Source organism: Cimex lectularius, unplaced genomic scaffold (genome assembly GCF_000648675.2).
Source record: "Cimex lectularius strain Harlan isolate CLEC.00 unplaced genomic scaffold, Clec_2.1 scaffold160, whole genome shotgun sequence".
Taxonomy (NCBI): Eukaryota; Metazoa; Arthropoda; class Insecta; order Hemiptera; family Cimicidae; genus Cimex; species Cimex lectularius.
The window spans coordinates 183,297-202,977 of NW_019392776.1; the positions used below are offsets into that span (position 1 = coordinate 183,297).

At 36.1% G+C, this 19,681-nt stretch overlaps 1 protein-coding gene and 1 non-coding gene across 4 annotated transcripts in view; one reads left to right on the forward strand and one right to left on the reverse strand.

Annotated features, from left to right (window-relative positions):
* Positions 1-19,681, forward strand: part of LOC112127184 (multiple PDZ domain protein) — a 246,017-nt gene that overhangs the window by 168,536 nt on the left and 57,800 nt on the right. The gene's annotated exons all lie outside the window — the stretch shown is intronic.
* Positions 19,090-19,162, reverse strand: Trnah-aug. Its single transcript has one exon. It is a non-coding gene; the product is annotated as a tRNA-His (tRNA).

The window sequence follows — 19,681 nt, forward strand, 5'->3', positions numbered from 1 at the left end:
TATAGGTAATTTTGTCGTTATATTAATTACATCTTTCTTATTTTAATCTAAACCAAATTAAACGACATAAAAATTCAGAAGTTTTTATCAAAATTATTTATTATTATTTGAAACTATATGTATTATTGTCGTTATATTAATTACTACATACTTATTTTAATATAAGCCAATTAACCGAGATCAAAAATTCGTGAGTTTTTATAAAAATTATTTAATTATGATTAGAAACGTTATCAAAACACCGGAATAACTTTATTTAAAACAATTACGTGTAACAAACAATTTATTACATGGTTGTGCTCATAAAATTTAACTAACAATTTACTACATGGTTTTTTTTTATTTATTTTTTTTTTATTTATTTTTTTGGCCTTATGATCTTGCATATTAGCCATAGTACGAATTCTTGTGTGTTCAAATTGGGGGTTATCGGGAAAAAAGGGCCAGAGATGACGGTGGGAATCGAACCCACGACCGCGGCGTGAGAGTCTCTCATGCTAACCACTCTGCTACCGCGGTCCCCCTATTACATGGTTCTGCTCAAAATAATGCATTAAGAACATAAGCCTTGTTGCTATTGCGATACTGATTTGTGAGACACGCTGTGTGACTGTACGTGGTGTGCGCTTGACTCGGATAGATGTGCACACCCTACCAAAACGTGACAAGGGGTCGGGTAGCATCGGGTAGCGTCGAAAAGCGTTGAACCGGGTAAGAGAATTCCCGGTTTTATTCTGTCCATGTACATGTCGTCCAACCAATAGTTATGTTTTTTGGGGTGTGATAAAAATAAGCTTCAGTTTCAGCTGCCTTATTGCTAGCAATGGATACAATAAGGAAATTGTAGGTAACATTGCCAAGAAAATGAAGAAGAAATTGATTCCAAAATATTACAAAGGCATTAAACGTAAGAAAGGAGGAGAACAAATAATATAAAAATATATACCTCGATAAACACGTGATGATGATAGTTAAGGCACTAAGCCATCTTAGGAGGCCAACATATTTTTTTTAAATTTAGTCAACCTTTCCCTTCCTTAAGTATATGCGAAAGATGTGCCATGTTGTCTCTGTCTCCTCTATGCATAGTCGACATTGGTTACCTGTTGATTGTTTCATTATTTAAGGAGCAATTATACCGGATCATTTCCTAGAATAGGACAGAAATATATCAAACATGTTGAGAGGGTATATTAGTCTTGGATGATAGTTCTTTGTGGGTCAGGGTTTTGGGGTTGAAGCATCAACCCCGTACCTGTAAGAAGTTTAACTTCCTCCCGTTTTAAACCTCTTAAGCCATGTTTCGTTAGCTGATCTATGAGATTGTCGACAAAAGATAAAGGTCCGTGATATTGCTCTACTTAGACAGCAGTAGATTAACTAATTAATTTTTAACATTTAACAAATTACGACCGGTGATTTCATATTAAATAAACTGAAAAAATTATTAATATTACTAAGTCACAGTTTAATTTTTTTTTTTACAAAGGTCAGGCAGAATCATTTAAATGCCTTACATTTTACCGTGTTGAGCACATTCTTGATGAAGGAATTCTCTTTGTGCAGATGTTTTTTAACCACATCAATTATTTTTATGTTTACCAATTAACCTTGTCGTCTTTACGTTTTAAACAAGCGACATTGCCATGTATAATTGTGATTAATTCCTTTCCCTTCCTTCGTCCTGATCCTTATAATAATCTGCGCTTCCGTTTCTCAATGGTCAGCCACACCTGCTTTGCGGTTTCACTTGTCCCACCGACCACCGTGGTCGACCTTGTCATTCCATAGAAATTGTTTTAGTCCATCGATAATTTGACCAACCTGTATGCAAAATTTGTCCCCGGGTTGTCTTTTTATTTTCCTCGTAATTTCGGTAAAAAGTAAAGTAACGTAATTCCTGTCATACAGGACGGCTTAACGTTCAACTATCCGTTGACTGTCGCAGACGAGGGGTATCTCAAACCAGTTTACAATACATGTTCCACACTTTTTTTTCAATCCGACTGCTCGATCATTTTAGCACCGAGCTGAACTAAAATACTGCAACACACCTCAACACACAGTCACACCAATAAATACATTTACATACTCGATATTCCTCCTTCTACCTCTTCACTACAATAAACTAATCTAATTTGGGTGTCGATGTGATTCTTTAAAAGTTTTCCGCCATAGACCCAAGTCACGCATGCAACATGACGGGCGGTGGAGAACCTACTTCACCATCAACCCCTCCCTATTCACGCCAATAAATACATTCACTCATACAAAACACATAATTTAACTTGTATATACAATAAAAAATTCCCAATTTCCTTAAAAAGCGGAACAGGGGACCCTGAAACACGCCGCTGTGTCCGACAACCCCTTTTAAATCTGGCGGCATGCTTACTCGCTCCCTGTAGAGAGGCTTGCCGACACATCGAGCAGCCTTTCTCTGTATAAGGGTGACCTGCGGGTGGATTGGCCCACTTGCAAGTGCCCATGTGTCAATCGCGTTTGACCTATTCTTAATCTGGCAAGAACTATTTCTTCTTTACTTACTACTTTAGGTCGTGCTCTCAACACGAACGAGCCTCTCGGATGACCCTTTTTCACTCTATTATAAATGAAAATCCCATGTCTATGTCGGGATTCGAACCCAGGACTTTTAGCGTGACCACCGAGGACCCAATCGTAATATTGATAATCAGTTTGCTTTTCAAACGTTCTCACCTTCTTTTAACTTCTAATTTGGTAACTAATCTCCACAGGTATGTATAATTTTGAAAATATGAGAATCATGTTATGTATTAATCCAAGTTGTACCTTTCTGCTATATATGTACTGGTTTGCATAATATAAGTCATTCTTTGGCTTTGACACTTTTATGCACAGTGCTTTCAACCAAGATAATCCAATTTCTCTCTTTTCACGCTATAACGCAAGCTTTGTTCGTTCTCCTTTTTTTAGAGACCTTTTAAAACTCATCAAATAAGATTCAGAGGAAAGGCTGCTTTTTATGAATGTATATTTATTTATTATAATTTATATTTAAAATCCATGTGAAGTGTTTTCGCAATTAACCTCGTCTGGAATAGATGATGTTACAAAGTAGTTGAAAATATTTTTTTTAACGAGGAACAAGTTCGATATTGGTCTTTCGCATATCAAAAAATCCATCCCTCTAATTCAAATAATTTTTTTTAAAATATTTCGCCTTCCAAATGCCTCTGATTTATTTTAATCAGAAATCGCAAAATTAATTATAACAACGGTTCTGTATAGGATTTTATAGGGGTTTACAACTCCATAAAGTATAAGTAATGGCATAAAAGTGGCCTCCGTAAAAAAAAATTGAAAAAAGAACAAATTCGATATTCGTCTTTCGCATATCAAAAAATCCATCCTTCTAATTCAAATATATTTTTTTTTAANGGTTGAGATAGGAAGTTGATGTCCGAGTGGATCGAGGTCACGATAGCTCAAGTGGTAGAGCAGCGGCGTATCTAGCCGAAGATCGTGGGTTCGAATCCCGCTCGTACCATTGACTTTTTTTCTTCTCAACTAAAAACCTTAATTAATTGTAATCTATAAAGTGTATGCAATGGCCTAAAAGTGGCCTCCGTAAAAAAATTGAACTGTAGATAAAATAATAAAAAGTCCAAGGAGTTTTTGTGGATTTCTGCTTTATTTATCCCACTTATAATCCCTTAAAATCTAAGCCTTGTTGGCATACACCGAAAGAAAAGATATTCAGCTTTGCAAAGGTTGTAAGCCTGATCAATATGGGTAAAATCCGTAGGTGTTATGAATTTTCAAGACAAATAAAAAATTACCGTACTGCCTAATCGAGCACATAAATTTTTATTTTTGGATTGTTATAGAAATTCGTGTTTAAGGGCTTTAAACAGTGCTTAAAACATATGAGCATTTGTTTAGCCTACTTTACAGATAGCATCTTATGGTTTTTATGACTAATCTCATTTAAAACGAACCTGCATATTATTTTCTCATTCAAGGTAAAAACACAAATCTATTGATATATTATAACCTCGAAATATATGCACAATTAAGGTTGTGCCTATATAAAATTCACTAATTTCGTGGTCCGCTTGACCAATTAATATATTACAATTAATTAAGGTTTTTAGTTGAGATAAAAAAGTCAATGGCACGAGCGGGATTCGAACCCACGATCTTCGTCTTGATACGCCGCTGCTCTACCACTTGAGCTATCGTGACCTCGATCCACTCGGACACCAACTGCCCATCTCAACCGCACCTTTTGAATTTCCCCTGCTTTTTGCCATGTTTCAAATGTCGAGATGAAAAGTTGGTGTCCGAGTGGATCGACGTCACGATAGCTCAAGTGGTAGAGCAGCGATGTATCAAGCCGAAGATCGAGGGTTCGAATCCCTCTCGTGCCATTGACTTTTTTATCTCAACTAAACACTTCAATTAATTCCTATATAAAATGTTTTACACGGTTCATATACAATTGGCAAGAACATGCCAATAGTCTAATTTTTTTTTCAACCCACTGTCACCAAAAAAGAGATTACATATTTTCACGAGAATAAAAGGGGGTTCGTTCTAACGTAAAGTTTTCACTGTGTTTAGATTATATACTGTGGATATGGGAAATCGATTTATGCAAAATCGCGTCCTAGAGTGGAAATGATCCAGTTAAAAGAAGAGCGCCTTTCAATGAAGTCTGATTACAAGGATTTGTCCGTAATAAAAGAAAACCGGCTGCTTAAATTCTTATTGGAATAAAGACTGAACTTGTAATGCTCCCGGATCTCGTTTGAGTATTTATTTGGGTATTTTCTGAATCGTCCTTGCTTTATTTACAATTCTTTTCTATTAAACAACTGGCGTTTCACAAGGTTCAATCTTGGGTCTTATTTAGTTTTTAACACTTTTATAAAAGTCGTTATTTTTTAACGCGACCAGAAATGTCAAACTACAAATACTTACAAAGACTTTATAATCAAGCTTTATAATCGACTGATATTGTTTTGTTTTTTCTTTTTATCGTATGTATTTCTTTTTATCACATTCCCATATTCCTTATTGACTTTTTGTATTCGTGTTATGAAATAATCTCATTCAAAATACACGATGGTAATCAATGTATAAATAGAAACTTTGATCAATTTAGTACGATAGCTGGTAATTTATAAGCAATTAGTTGGCCAACGACAAAGCCTGTCTGCCAGACAGTTGGTAAGTTTGAAGTCAAGTTTCAGTAAATGCAAATTCGTCCTACTCACATGTCTTTAGCTTAATGACATAGAAATACTTATCCGTGATCACATTTAATTTGACAACTTTTAAAAAACACTCCTGGTGATAGAAAATCGACCTTACTCGTGTACAAACAGTAATTGGTTTTTATGTTTTTTTTTATATTTGAATTACTTGAATTTGAATTATAATTTGTGCCGTTCGATATGATTTTCTTAAATTTTTTTAGACATCATTTTTGATCTAGATAGTGATCATCTCCCACAGTGATCACTATCTAGTTTGGGTTCAGGGCTGGTAGCATCAAAACTTTAATGCCTGCGGATGATCTAATTATCACTGCTGAAATGCTCCTGCTTTTCAAAGAGTTATTAGTCCGATGGCATGTCTGGAATTTGTCTAACAAGTGTTAAATTGAATATATCCTTCGTTTTCATTACCTTCAACATTTTGACTACCCTCGCATTGATTCTCACAAAAAAAGTCGAAAATAGTCAAGTTGTTTGATCGCCTCAACTCTTTTCTTCAGAATTTGCGAATAAAACTTTTTTTTTCAAGTGATTCAGTTTCCCTGTTCATCATCGCTTATCCAGGCTTTTTTAAGAATATAAGCTTGATCCTCCCGGGCAAGAGGTTAAGCTGCGCGTCCATGTACTCCTCTCGTACCTTAACTTTCTATCCCCTAATTAAACCCATATCCTACCTTTCGTTCCCATAACAACCCTTCCCCTACACTAACCTTTTCCCTCTTCCATCCCTGGCATCCCAGGGTTTTTTAGGGAGGTGAGGTGTGCCGGTTCACATTTAGTTGCAGCCCCACTAATCGGCTAGGATCGGAAGGGTAGCTGCCTTCCGACATGAATTATGTAAATAGCTCCGAAAATTTCCAAATCAAACGCCGTAGATCCGGAAGGCGAAATGCCGGGGACACGGGCCACCTTCGGCGTTTTTCCCTCGCATTCGAAGATGATTTGGGGGCAGTTTCCTCCTCCTCATTACATAATCTGCAGATGGGATCATAATTATATATGCCCATGCTGTGTAGATGTTTCCTCAGACGCCATGACCAGTTAGTAGTCCTTTCACTCCTCTGAGTTTGGCCCTCTCCAGTTGCATGATCCTACCTAACCTACAGGTGTTCAAGACCATGTAAAGCATGGGAATTGTCTACATCCTTGGAGCATAGGAAGGACCCCGCTTGGAATATAATTTGAATAGCCTAGCCAAAATAACGTTGTAAAATTATTATTTTTCCATATAACAACCCAGTCATTCTTCCATTTCTGATACATCTTTTATTATTTTTTTAAACATTTAATACAATGTACACACCACCAAGAAAACGGCCGAAAAATTTGTCTTGTTTTTGTTGGATTCTTTAAAGCGATGTCCGATGTGTTAGATCTTTTATATATGTCTTTTGTATAATTAGAGTTAAATGTTTCTAAAAATGTTAAAATAAATTGATGATCGTGTATTGGTCAAGATTTACAATACTAATTAATGGAACCTGAATTCTTGAATTTGGACAAGCGGGAAGCGTTTGCTTTAAGCTGTGCTATCAAACCGGTGTTTTCGCTGTCACATTCATTGTCCCCAATTAATTAAGAGATTCAAATTGGTACGAAGCTGTCGCAGGATATTAGTCAAATTATCAATAACCCCGTGTCCATTTCATGGTAGAGTTCATTATGGAAATGGATTCAGACACCGGTTTGCCACCTATCAGCAATATTTCCATGGCTACTGCAATCCGATTCGGAACAATTACAAATGAACTTCGAGGGTGGTTTTCAGTTCTTGTTGGAGAGATCTGGTGTACCTCTTTTGATATTAGCAGATTCCCTTTGAGAGAAATAGGTTTGGCCATCCTAAGGCTGACGGGAGCAATGAGAACATGTCCTACAATTAGCACGGAAAAGATATTGGGACTAATCCCCCTACATCACATGGTAGAAAGGACAGCACAGAAAACCATAATCAACTTTATTAGAGAGAAGCCTCCAACAGGAATAAAACTGAAATGGAGAGACAGAAACAAACTGTGGAAAAACCATCCATCACTCATGGCTCCAAGAGATGACATGAACGGGAAGTTTGAATTTAACCAAAAATTCCGAATACATCTGGGCACCAAAAAGGAATGGGAAAGAAAGGGTAATAACTCCCTCAAAAATGGCACCATCCTTTGGTACACAGATGGATCTAGAATACAAGAAGGTACGGGGGCAGGAGTATTTGGACCCGGAACCAAATACTCAGAACCCATGGGAAAACACACCAGTATCTTCCAAGTTGAGATTCACGCAATTGAAAGATGTATCCAATTCAATCTAAATAGAGGATACAAAAACAAGAATATAGCTATCATGTCAGATAGCCAAGCAGCCATCAAAGCACNACGATCTTCGGCTAGATACGCCGCTGCTCTACCACTTGAGCTATCGTGACCTCGATCCACTCGGACATCAACTTCCTATCTCAGCCCCACCTTATCAACTAAAAACCTTAATTAATTGGTCAAGCGGACCACGAAGTTAGTGAATTTAATGAATTAAATGCAGTACACTTCACTAAAGCTCTCCGAGGCCATTTTATTTGTCATCGAAAATCCAATCCGATTACACGACATTTGAAAAATGTCAAAAAGGAGGGAAAATTCAAAAGGTGGGGTTAAGATGGGAATTTGGTGTCCGAGTGGATCGGGTCACGATAGCTCAAGTGGTAGAACAGCGGCGTATCCAGCCGAAGATCGTGGGTTCGAATCCCGCTCGTGCCATTGACTTTTTTTCATCTCAACTAAAAACCTTAATTAATTTTAATGTATTAATTGGTCAAGCGGCCGACGAAATTTGTGAATTTAATTGTATATACTAATCGTTTTATGAAAGGTTTTGGTCGAAATGAAAAAGTTAGTGTTACGAGCGGGATTCGAACCCACTACCTTCGGCTGGTGGTGGGCCAAGGAAGGCCGAAGGTCGTGGGTTCGAATCCCGCTCGTGACTCTAACTTTTTCATTTCGACCAAATCTTACATAAAAAGATTAATTAATTGGTCAATAGACCACTAAATATAATGGATTGTATATATTGTGTTTATGTGTATATGTGTGTATTTATTTGTAAATCATTTTATATTATATGATGTATATATTTATTTGTCAAAAATTTGTAAATAATTGACTTATTGTGAGTTTGTGATTTATTGTATAGCTTAAGGCCGTTGGCGGAATATCAAGTACCCTTCGGAATATCAAGTCGGTCGTAATAGTAAGTGGAGGCTGAAATGACTTAGCTAATAAATTGAACAGAAAAATTAAAGAATTTAAATTGTAATTTACCTCCTGCGAAACAAATTTCGTTCTTTAAAATTTGAAACACTGGGATTGACGATTTTGAGATGGGGAAATCGAACTGAACAATTAATAAATCGATTTCGTGGATTCGTCTCCATATCCTACTAAATATTTTATACATTTTGAGGTTTTTTGGCACATGTGTCGTTAACTGCTTTCCTATAGAAGGGGGTAGGGCCCTTTGTCGGCCAAATAACTGGTATTTTCCTAATTTTTAACAGCACTTTCTACTCGATGAATGAGCACTTTCTGCTTAAGTTTCAAACTTTTTACCATATTTCAGCCATTTGTCAAGGGTAATTAGTTGTTCAAAGATAAAGCCCAAAGATTTTTCAGTGTCGTCGAGAGTTGGGCGTGCTTTGTTTGCCACGCCCATCTAAGTTTAGCCTCTCCTGGAAGTCTGTGAACTGCCAGGTGGCTTCAACGCACCGATAAATAATAAAACAAGCCATTACGAGTCAAAAACAGACCCTCCGACCGTATAAAGCGATCTTTTAAATAAGGGAGAACTATACATTCTCAATTAAAGTTAACATTCAACACGAACTGAGCGTTAATAATTCTGACTAACGGCTTTTCTTGGCACTCGTTGCATTGAAGTTTGCCGACTGTGCAACTCTACACGGAACAATATTATAAGCGCAATTCCCTCAACGTCGTCCTAAGCCCCACGCTATTTCCCCGAGGAACAGTCAACATGATTACATAAATTTAAACTAAGGCCTCTACGCGGAACGCAATAATTTATGATGTTCGTAAACCGCAATATCACACGGTTCCCTACTTTAATTCGAGCGAGAATAAAAATACGAGGGAATAAATTTTTGTTATCGTAATGACTGTTTCGCCTCACCTCCCTCAGATAAGGTGTAAATTAACTGTAAGGCTAGTTTAAGGAATTTAAGAAATTTCCTTCGTCAGCTCTATTAAATTCATTAAAACTGTATTCTATTGACTTAAACTTTTTTTTTTAAGAATGTAATATGGGTTTAATGGGCTGGCGCAAAAATAATGCAGGCTTTGAAAAGGCATTCCAAACTATTTTTTTTCCCCTTATTGGCCTTATGATCTTGCATATTAGCATGGTACGAATTCTTGTGTGTTCAAATTAGGGGTTATCGGGAAAAAAGGGCCAGAGGCGACGGTGAGAATCGAACCCACGACCGCGGCGTGAGAGTCTCTCATGCTAACCACTCGGCTACCGCGCCGAATATTCGACCGGTCCAAACTCCATCGCGCCACTCCAAATATCTACGGCGCGACGACGGCATGACGCGTTCGTGAATGGGAAAAACTGGCGTGAAAGGTGGAATATTGGAGTGCTGGCATGGTCGTGAATGGGAAAACCAGTGTTTTTTTGGCGCAGTCTCCGTCTTTCTGTCATTGAGCAAACACCTCCGTCGTACATTCTCAAAAAGTTAAAAACGTTTATTCTTTAGAAATGTGTAGAGATTAGTGACCGTTAATCGATAGTTATTCAGATATCGTGAGATGCGGTCGGGTGTTTATTCTTTATTGGTAATGACAACCAATCGAGATTTTATTGTTGAGGTGATTGAATTGTATGAAAGTTTACCATGTTTATGGAAAGTGGTGGACAATGATTACCACGATAGAAATAAAAGAAATTCGGTCCGCAACCAGTTGGTCGACGTTTTCAAAACAAAGGATACAAATGCAACGAGAGATGCAGTATTGATAACCCCTAAGCGCTGAGCAGCTAATCGTAGTAGAGAACTTAAGTGAACTTAGAGAACGTAATGTGGCTGCTAACCTTTCATGAAGAGTGATGATTTCTCTCATGTCTGTCTTTTGTTTTCTAATCAAGGGGGTAACAAGCTGGAGTAAATATAAATAAGACGTTAATCTTTTTTTTTGTAAGGTTTTGGTTGAAATGAAAAAATAGTGCCACGAGGGGATTCGAATCCACGACATTCGGATAAATACGTCGCTGCTCGACCACTTGAGCTATCGTGACTTCGATAGTTCGATCCACTCGGACACCAACTTCTCATCTCAGTCTATCTTTCGAATTTTCCCTCTTTTTGCCATTTTTTGGTGTCCGAGAGGATTGAAGTCACGATAGCTCAAGTGGTGGAGCAGCGACGTATTTATCCGAAGGTCGTGGGTTCGAATCCCGCTCGTGGCACTAGCTTTTCATTTCATCCAAAACCTTACAAAAAAAAAAGATTTATTGAAAGAAGTAATTTGGTCAATAGAACACTAAAGATGAACACAATAAGACGTTTCATCCATCCTTAAATAGTTCCTCGAATCAGCGGGTTCTTTCATGAAACTTCATGAACTGAAAAGGGAAAGATCTTGCATCAAATTGATGTGTGTATTACGGCTTCTGTTCAGGAGCCACTTCTAACACCATTTCCTCTTAGGTTTTTTGCTTTTAATATGTATAAACAAACAACAGCGTAGCACAAGAGATCGTCATCCATTTTGAGAAGGTAATTCACTAGATGACGTTCAGAGCGACTGGCTGTGGGAATGCCCCCTCAAGTTTCAGGCACTCCAAATGGAGCTGTACGGCTTGGCGCGGTTCCACCTTTACGGTTTACCAATGCTGGATAAAGGAGCTGCAGTGTCCAGTGCATTCTGTCAATTTCTTGGAATATTTCTCTGCAGCGATAGTTTCACCATAATTCAGGAAATTATCGTGAACAACCCTAACACTACACGACCAAACAGTAATCATAAACTATTTTGCGTGCAGATTTTGTTTCGGGAAGTGTTTTGGTGCTTCATCCTTGTTCAACCACGACCTCCTGTTATCGTACGGAATCCATTTCTCATCGCACGTGATGGCTCGATTGAGAAATGAATCTTTTGGAGGCCCAACAGAAGAGACGTGCAAATTTCAAAGCGTCGATTTGTTTGGGCTTCTATTGGTTCGTGGGGTACCCACTTGTCGAGCTTCTTGACTTTACCAATTTGCTCCAGATGGCGAACAACTGTGGACAGGTCAACAATAAGCTCTTCCGCAATTTTCCGTGTTGTCTTGCGTGAATTTTCTTACATCAATGTTTTGAGTTGGTCGTCGTCCACAACGGATGGCCTACCGCGACCTTCCCTGTCTTCGAGATCGAAATCTCCAAGATCAAAACAAAGAAACCATCGTTGTACCGTGCATATTAGCAAACGCTCCCCCCTCGGGCTGCACTTCGCGCAAGTTTAAATTCGTATAAATAAATTTGACGAAAATCTTATTTGGACATATTTAAATTCGCAGATCCTCACCCTAGTAGTCTAAAATCGTTTGTATAAAAGATAACCGTTAAAAGTTTTTATTACAATGCATAAATCAGATTTCAAGGTTTAGCTTTGTTTACATGAAAAGCACTTGCAAAAATAATACAAATTTTCAAAACCCGCATTAATTTTGCACCAACCCAATTTGTTTGGTCCTCAAAGCAACCGAGGGAGCGGGCGTTGTCGTGGTGAAAGACTACACCTTTTCTGTTTGCTTGTGCACACCGTTTTTGCTTTACTTGAAAGTCTAAACGGGTTACATGTTCAAAGTACAGTTCAATATTAACCGTTTGAACTTGTGGTAAAAACTCAAAATGCAAGGGCCGCACTTGTCCCACCAAATACACTGCATACATTTTTCCCCCGTGCATTTGTTGGGGCAACAACTGGGGCCCGTTGACAGGGTTGGCAATAAGCTTTTTTGCGGACTATTTTTTTTTTAAATTTTCAGTATGTGATCCATTTTGCAACACTTGTTACCATTTTATGAAGAAATGGGTCGTTACGGTGACGACAGAGGAGTGGAGAGAAACTTGAGATCCGATCCGCTTGGTTTACATGACAAGCACCTGCGAAAATAAAACAAATTTTCAAATTCTGCGCTAATGTTGCACCAATCCAATAGAATTTTCCTTGAAGGTACTGTTTTAAAGAGGTCGAGACCGTTTTTTTCAGACCAAATTAGATTTCTAAATTTAAACAATATTTTTAACAAAACTGCGCACTTAACAAACAATTTACAACTTTTTCCATCTTGGCCATGCGATTAAGTTTCTCTTTTATTAAATACTACTTAAAATTAATACAAAAAATTTATAAAAATAAACTTAAATTGCAGATGCGAGATTAAAAAATTGATGTAAAATATGAATATTAATGACATGCTTCTGTATTTTTATAAATATTGGATTGCTGATAATGGGTGTAAATCCACGTAACTACTAAGTAAATGCTTAAAGCCGTATTCAGTATTCATCTAAAAAAACCTTACGTTTACTATCGATTTTCTCTGAATACATAACAACCCTTTGGATCTTTTATCGAGTAGTCTTGAATAAAAAGTATTTAATTTTAGACGAGTAAACAATAATAAAAAGAAATAATAGGTTACGGACGAATCACAGTAATAAACTCGATGTAAGACTAGGCAGTATTGCATGTTGGAAATGGACGCAGCGGGTTTTATGTCGTACTTTTGTCATTTCATATTAATTTCTTTCATTAAGAGAACAATAAATGAACCCGTTGGTACAATTAAAAAAACATGGCGGTTTGGTTTGAAAGAAGGTTTTTATGGTTTACAATAATTATTTTTCCCCAGTAACTTAAAGATCAGGGATGGGGTCATCAACAAGTAAGTTTTGTAAACTATGCCAAGTTTTTAACCGTTATTGTGGTCTTCGTCAGGGCTCACTTTATAGCGAAAGTGCAATATGGACTTAGCACAAAAGCTCTCCACAATTTATGAAAGTGTCTTCCTCCCAATAGCAAGTTATGGTGAAGGCGGATGGGACAAAAGCAAAGCTATAATAGATCAAAGCCAACAAATAGCTCTTATAAGAACCACAAAAGGGTACAGGACGACTTCAAAGCACGCCATACAAGTAATTGCCAAGGCACCGCCAATAGATCTTTTCCTTAAAGAAAGGGTGGTCATTCACCAAAAAAAGAAAAATGAGACAATTGATATACAAGCAAGCCAAGGAGAAATAGACTGGTGCGGAAGAGTGCTAGGGCAAGATGACAAGGGCATCATGGCAAGAAAGATGGACAAACAGCAATAAGGGTCGGCTGACATTCAGATTTTTCCCCAGCGTTGAAAGGAGACAAAAAGCAAAATAGCTACACCCCGACTACTGGACCACCCAAATGCTATCAGGACATGGAAACTTTGCAAGCTATGTCCATAAATTTAAGAAAAGAGACAGCCCTTTATGCTCCGTTTGCAGCACTGAAGAAGACGCCGAACATAAACTTTTCAGCTGTACCAAATTCAATGCAGAAAGAGAACGTTTGCGAAAGACCATCACCTCAGCAGAATGGCCGCCTAATCTTCATAAACTAGTCTGCGATACCAAATGAAAATATTGGTCCCTCGAAAACCGACCAGCGGTCTCGCCTGAAGGAAAGATCGTTGGGAGGTAATTTTATCCCATTTATTTGAAGTCCATTAGATTTATAAATTCGATTAACTTAAAGCATTTGTCAGCCGGTATGGGGTCTCAGGTACGGCGGGAAGCTGGAAAGGGAAAAAATAAAAAAAGTCTTCATCAGGGCTCTACCAGTAATTACAACGTTTATAATTAATTATATGTAACACAATAATTATCACAAAACATTGGATTACTTACTCTTCACAATATTAAAAGTAAAATATTATAACAATAACAGTAAAAACAACAATACATATATATGTAACCAAATGAGAGTTATCCAATTGTGGTTATAGACACAGAATGACACAATACAGGCAGAAAGGACTAAATTAGGTAACCTTAGAAGGCGCTAAGACTATTGATATCACTTCACAAGTTAAGAGAATTAACATCAGATTTGATATATAACATTTAATTTAATAAACTTCTGTCCAAGATCAACCACATCCACATCATCTAAGTTTATTTCATGGCTGGTTTCATGATGAAGCCTTGAGAAAGATGTACCTGGCCTACTGTTGTCAGAACAATCATATCTGTCCTGTGTCAACCTGGTACCCATGTATTTTTTGGTCTGACTATGGTAAAACAAAGGGCAATCTTTACACGGGATAGAGTAAAGCGGAGACCACACTTGTGCCTTGTCTCGTTTTGGTAGGGTGTGCTCATCTATGCGACGTCAAGCGCACGCCACGTAGTCACACAGCGTGTATCACAAATCAGTATCACAATCGCAACGCCTCTTTTGTTCTTAATGCAGTATTTTGAGCAAAACCATGTAATAAATTGTTAATTAAATAAAGTTATTCCGGTGTTTTGATAAATTTTCAACTAAAATTTGAAATTACAAAAAAAGTGAGTATCCTGTTCTGACGCTACACGACGAAAATGGTGTAATTTTATGAGCAAAACCATGAAAAAAATTGTTAGTTAAATTCATTATATCAAAAAATGGTATTTCGGTCTTTTGATAAATTTTCTACCAAACCATTAAAATTATTATTTTTTAAATAAAAATTAATGAATTTTTCATCTCGGTTAATTGGCTTATATTAAAATAAGTATGTTGTAATTAATATAACGATAATAATACATGTAGTTTGAAATAATAATAATAAATAATTTTGATAACAACTTATGAATTTTTGATCTCGTTTAATTTGGTTTACATTAAAATAGGAATGCTGTAATTAATATAACGAAAAAATAACATATACTTAGTGTGAAATAAACTACAAAAAATGTGAGTGTACTGTTCTGAAATTGTGTAATTTTATGAGCAAAACCATGAAATAAATTGTTAATTAAATTTTATGGGCAAAACCGTGTAATAAATTGTTAGTTAAATTCATTATATCAAAAAATGGTATTCCGGTGTTTTGATCAATTTTCTACCAAACCATTAAAATTATTTTTTTTAAATAAAAACTTTGTCTTAAAAATTTTTGTCTCGGTTAATTGGCTTGTATTAAAATAATTATATTGTAAATAATATAACGACAAAATTACCTATACATAGTTTGAAATAAACTACAAAAAATATGAGTTTCCTGTTCAGACGCTACTCGCGAAAACGGTGTAATTTTATGAGCAAAACCATGAAATAAATTGTTAGTTAAATTCATTATATCAAAAAATGGTATTCCGGTTGATCAATTTACTACCAAACCATTGGAAATTAATTTTTTATAATAAGAATTAATGAATTGTTGATCTCGGATAATTTGGTTTATAATAAAATAAATATGTTGTAATTAATATAACGACAATAATACATGTAGTTTTAATAAAAGTATGAGTGTCCGTTTCTTTTGTCTTCGACTGTACTCAATGCTACGCGACGAAAATCTGGACAGTGGGGATCGCAGAGCGTAGAGTAGGGTAGTGTTGCGCGGCATCGGGCAGATATGCTCGGGGGTAATACAATCTTATCAAAACTTGGACTTTGGATTTGCGTCGAGTAGCATCGGGTAGCGTCGCATAGCGTTGCATCGGGTAAGTGTGTTCCCCGCTTAAATCACGATAGACAACCTTAAAGGCGGACCAACACACTTTAATTTTGTTCATATTTTCATACCCATCTTATTGATATGTTTTAAAACATTTTTCAATGTTTTCTGATAATAATTGTGTAATGCTTCAGTATTTATTTTTGCTAGATGATGTCGCACACCCACAAGAAAAGTGACACAACTCAACAAAAGAAAATTTTACAGGAGAGACAAATGGAAGTTTACATTTTTTGAATTATGTATTAAGTACACGCCATTACGGTTGTTGACAATAAAAACCGTCATGATCCATCAATATTGTTTTTCGTTTTTCCAAGACTTAAACGAAAACATAAAACTTTAAAAATCCAGTTTTTCTACCTCTAAAAACTACCACTTTTTGAGTTGTGACACTTTTCTTGCATATATTGGCTCTCGGTAATTTAAATTAGTTTGTTTTCTGTAACGATAATGGTGGTTAATGAATGACTGTAAGGGTATTAATTAAAACTTAACAAACGAGCATAAATATCCACGTAGGAAGTTTTACTAAGATTATTTTTGACCCACATGGGCTTTCCTCCTGGAGTCAGGGCTAATTAGTTATATAAAATGCAAAATTAATTATTGAAATAAAGGTTTTATTGATTATTAAATATAATGTAAGTAAAACATTAAAAAATCGTTGAAACCATAAAAAGATGTAAAACTTAAAAAAACAATTTGTTAAAAAATGATTTAAAAAACACACTATTACAATTAAGAATGTTATTAATATTAAAGAAATGAAGAAAAAAACAAATTCAGTTGTCCTGCCCAGCTTCGACCTATTTTAAGGTCAAAATAATGAGGGCCAACAAAATATCTAGACTAAACACTGCTAACGCGCATTTTTTCTTTTATATTTTATCGTAAATTACGAAGTCTAGTCTCCTTCCCTCTTTTTTTTTCTCTCTCTCTCTCTCTCTTAATTATATATTTTAATTTTGATTTATGTTTGCATGCATTAACTTTATTATTATTTTACACATGTATCGGGGATAAATCTTAATTTCAGTCTTTTCAGAGGATCTTCGGAAGAGGTCAAAACAGAGAAAACTTCCTTACCGTTTTCGCCGAGCTTTCGACAGTTTTATACTGTCATCTTCAGGGCCTGTTTTATTATCATATAAACAAACAATTATAACATGAAAAAACAATAATTACAATAATAATTGAATATCTTACTTTAAAACCTTAATAGGAATTTAAATAACATGGTGTTTTGGGCACAGAAGTACAATGATTTTTGTGGCTCAGCATCTAAATATNAGATAGCAGTTTTGTCTTTCAAAGTTGCGCAAAGACTGGCTTCTCGACGTCTCATTCTCGATCAAGGGTCCGCGATAACGGCTAATCCTTTCTTGTTTTGTCCGCTTAATCCGTTATGGATCGCGAAATCAACAATTATTTTTAACAAAATTAAGATTTATCCCCGATACATGTGTAAAATAATAATAAAGTTAATGCATGCAAACATAAATCAAAATTAAAATATATAATTAAGAGAGAGAAAAAAAAGAGGGAAGGAGACTAGACTTCGTAATTTGCGATAAAATATAAAAGAAAAAATGCGCCTTAACAAACACAGACAAAAGAAGAAAAAGAACAAAAATACAGAAGTTCTGAAACCCAGTTCTAACCTAATAAAAAATCACAAAAAAAAGAAACATTCAGCTTAAAAAAATCAAAGAAAATACATAAAAAAGAGACAATAAAATAGGGAACAATCAAAACAGGAAAATTAGACAAAATATCAGGTCTAAACCCAGACAAAAGTATAGAAAGAACAACAATGTAGAACTTGTAAATCCCAGCTTACCCTAATAAAAGATTACAAAAAAAGAAACATTCAGCTTAAAAAATCAAAGAAAATACATAAAAAAGAGACAATAAAATAGGGAACAATCAAAACAGGAAAATTAGACAAAATATCAGGTATACCCAGACAATATATATATATATACCCCAGATATTATATATATATATATATACCCAGACAAAAGTATAAAAAGAACAACAATGTAGAAGTTGTAAATCCCAGCTTACCCTAATAAAAAATCACAGAAAAAGAAACATTCAGCTTAAAAAAATCAAAGAAAATACATAAAAAAAGAGACAATAAACATAGGGAACAACCAAAACAGGAAAATTGGAAAATATAATCTACACTAGACACAGACCAAAGAAAAAAGAGCAGCAATACACAAGCTGTTAAAGGTACATATGTACAAATGTATATGAGATTGGAAATCATTGTATACCCCGACGAAAGTGATTGCAAGTAAATTATTCGATAGGGTAATTAGAAAGAAATAAACAAATTAGGCATTCAAGTTCACTAATCTCAATCGTCGGGTAGTGGCAAAGTTGGCCATTATTTTATGATAAATTCCCCGTATAATTTTTCCCGATTTGTCATTTTCCTGTGTAGTCCATATAATAGAAAATGAATCTGAAACGTGAACAAACGTTTTAAAGATGGAAATAAAGAAATAATCTCAATAGGAAAAGCGGCCCCCCTGTCGCCGAGTTAATTCAGGCGGTTTCAACAGGGATGAAATGCAAAATGAGTTAAGGTAGAGACGGCGGCACGGCTTCATTGTCTTTAAAGGGATTAACGTAGATTGGGGCCCATTTCCGTCACCGTTTCTGCGAGGAGAGGGAAAAGCTAAAGAGGGATCACCAAAGAAATTTTGTCCAGTAATTCATTTAGCAGTACAAGTCACGTTTAGTTTCAATAACAGTTGTTGGAAGGGTACCGAGAGTCAAGTTGAACTTAAGTTGAGTTGCCAGTTTTCTCTTCTCTACGACAATCGCCGACAGCGGATTCATTTTTAATCGGCGTTACACGAACAAAAACGTTCCAGAAAACGGTTTCAGTATTGACACCGATGGAAAGTGTAAAAAGTACGTTTTTAACCGGAAGGATCTCTTTCAATAGTTTGCAATAATTTTAAAAAAAATCACAAATTTGCCTCACTTCTTCGACTTGTTTGGGCTTAAATATAAGTCAATTAATTAAGGTTTTTAGTTATGATAAAAAAGTCAGTGTCACGAGCGGGATTCGAACCCACGACCTTCGGCTCCATACGCCGCTGCTCTACCATTTGAGCTATCGTGACCTCGATCCACTCGGACACTAACGTCCCATCCCAACCCCACCTCTCGAATTTTCCCTCCTTTTTGCCATTTTTCAAATGTCGTGAAATCTATTTGATTCTCGGCGACAAATGAAATGGCCACGGTGAGCTTTAGTGAAGTATACTTCATTTTAACTTATTAAATTCACTAGTTTTCGGGGTCATGCGTTATGGTTATCTAGCCGAAGGTCGTGGGTTCGAATCCCGCTCGTGACATTGAGTTTTTTATCTCAACTAAAAATTTTCATTTATAGGAGGAAAATTGGTGCGACTTCCTGCATGAATGCAAGACTTCCTACCTCCGGTAGTTCTGAAGCAAAATAAAGTACTTAGTATTTAATGTCCATGAGTGAAAAATCATGATAACTGAAAAAATTTGTGGTGATTAGTGACCGTTAATCGATAATTATTCAGAAATCGTGAGATGCGGTCTGGTGTGACGTAGGTTTCAGAAAAACATTTTCTTTATCGTGCCAACGTTTCGATCTTTATTGAGATCAT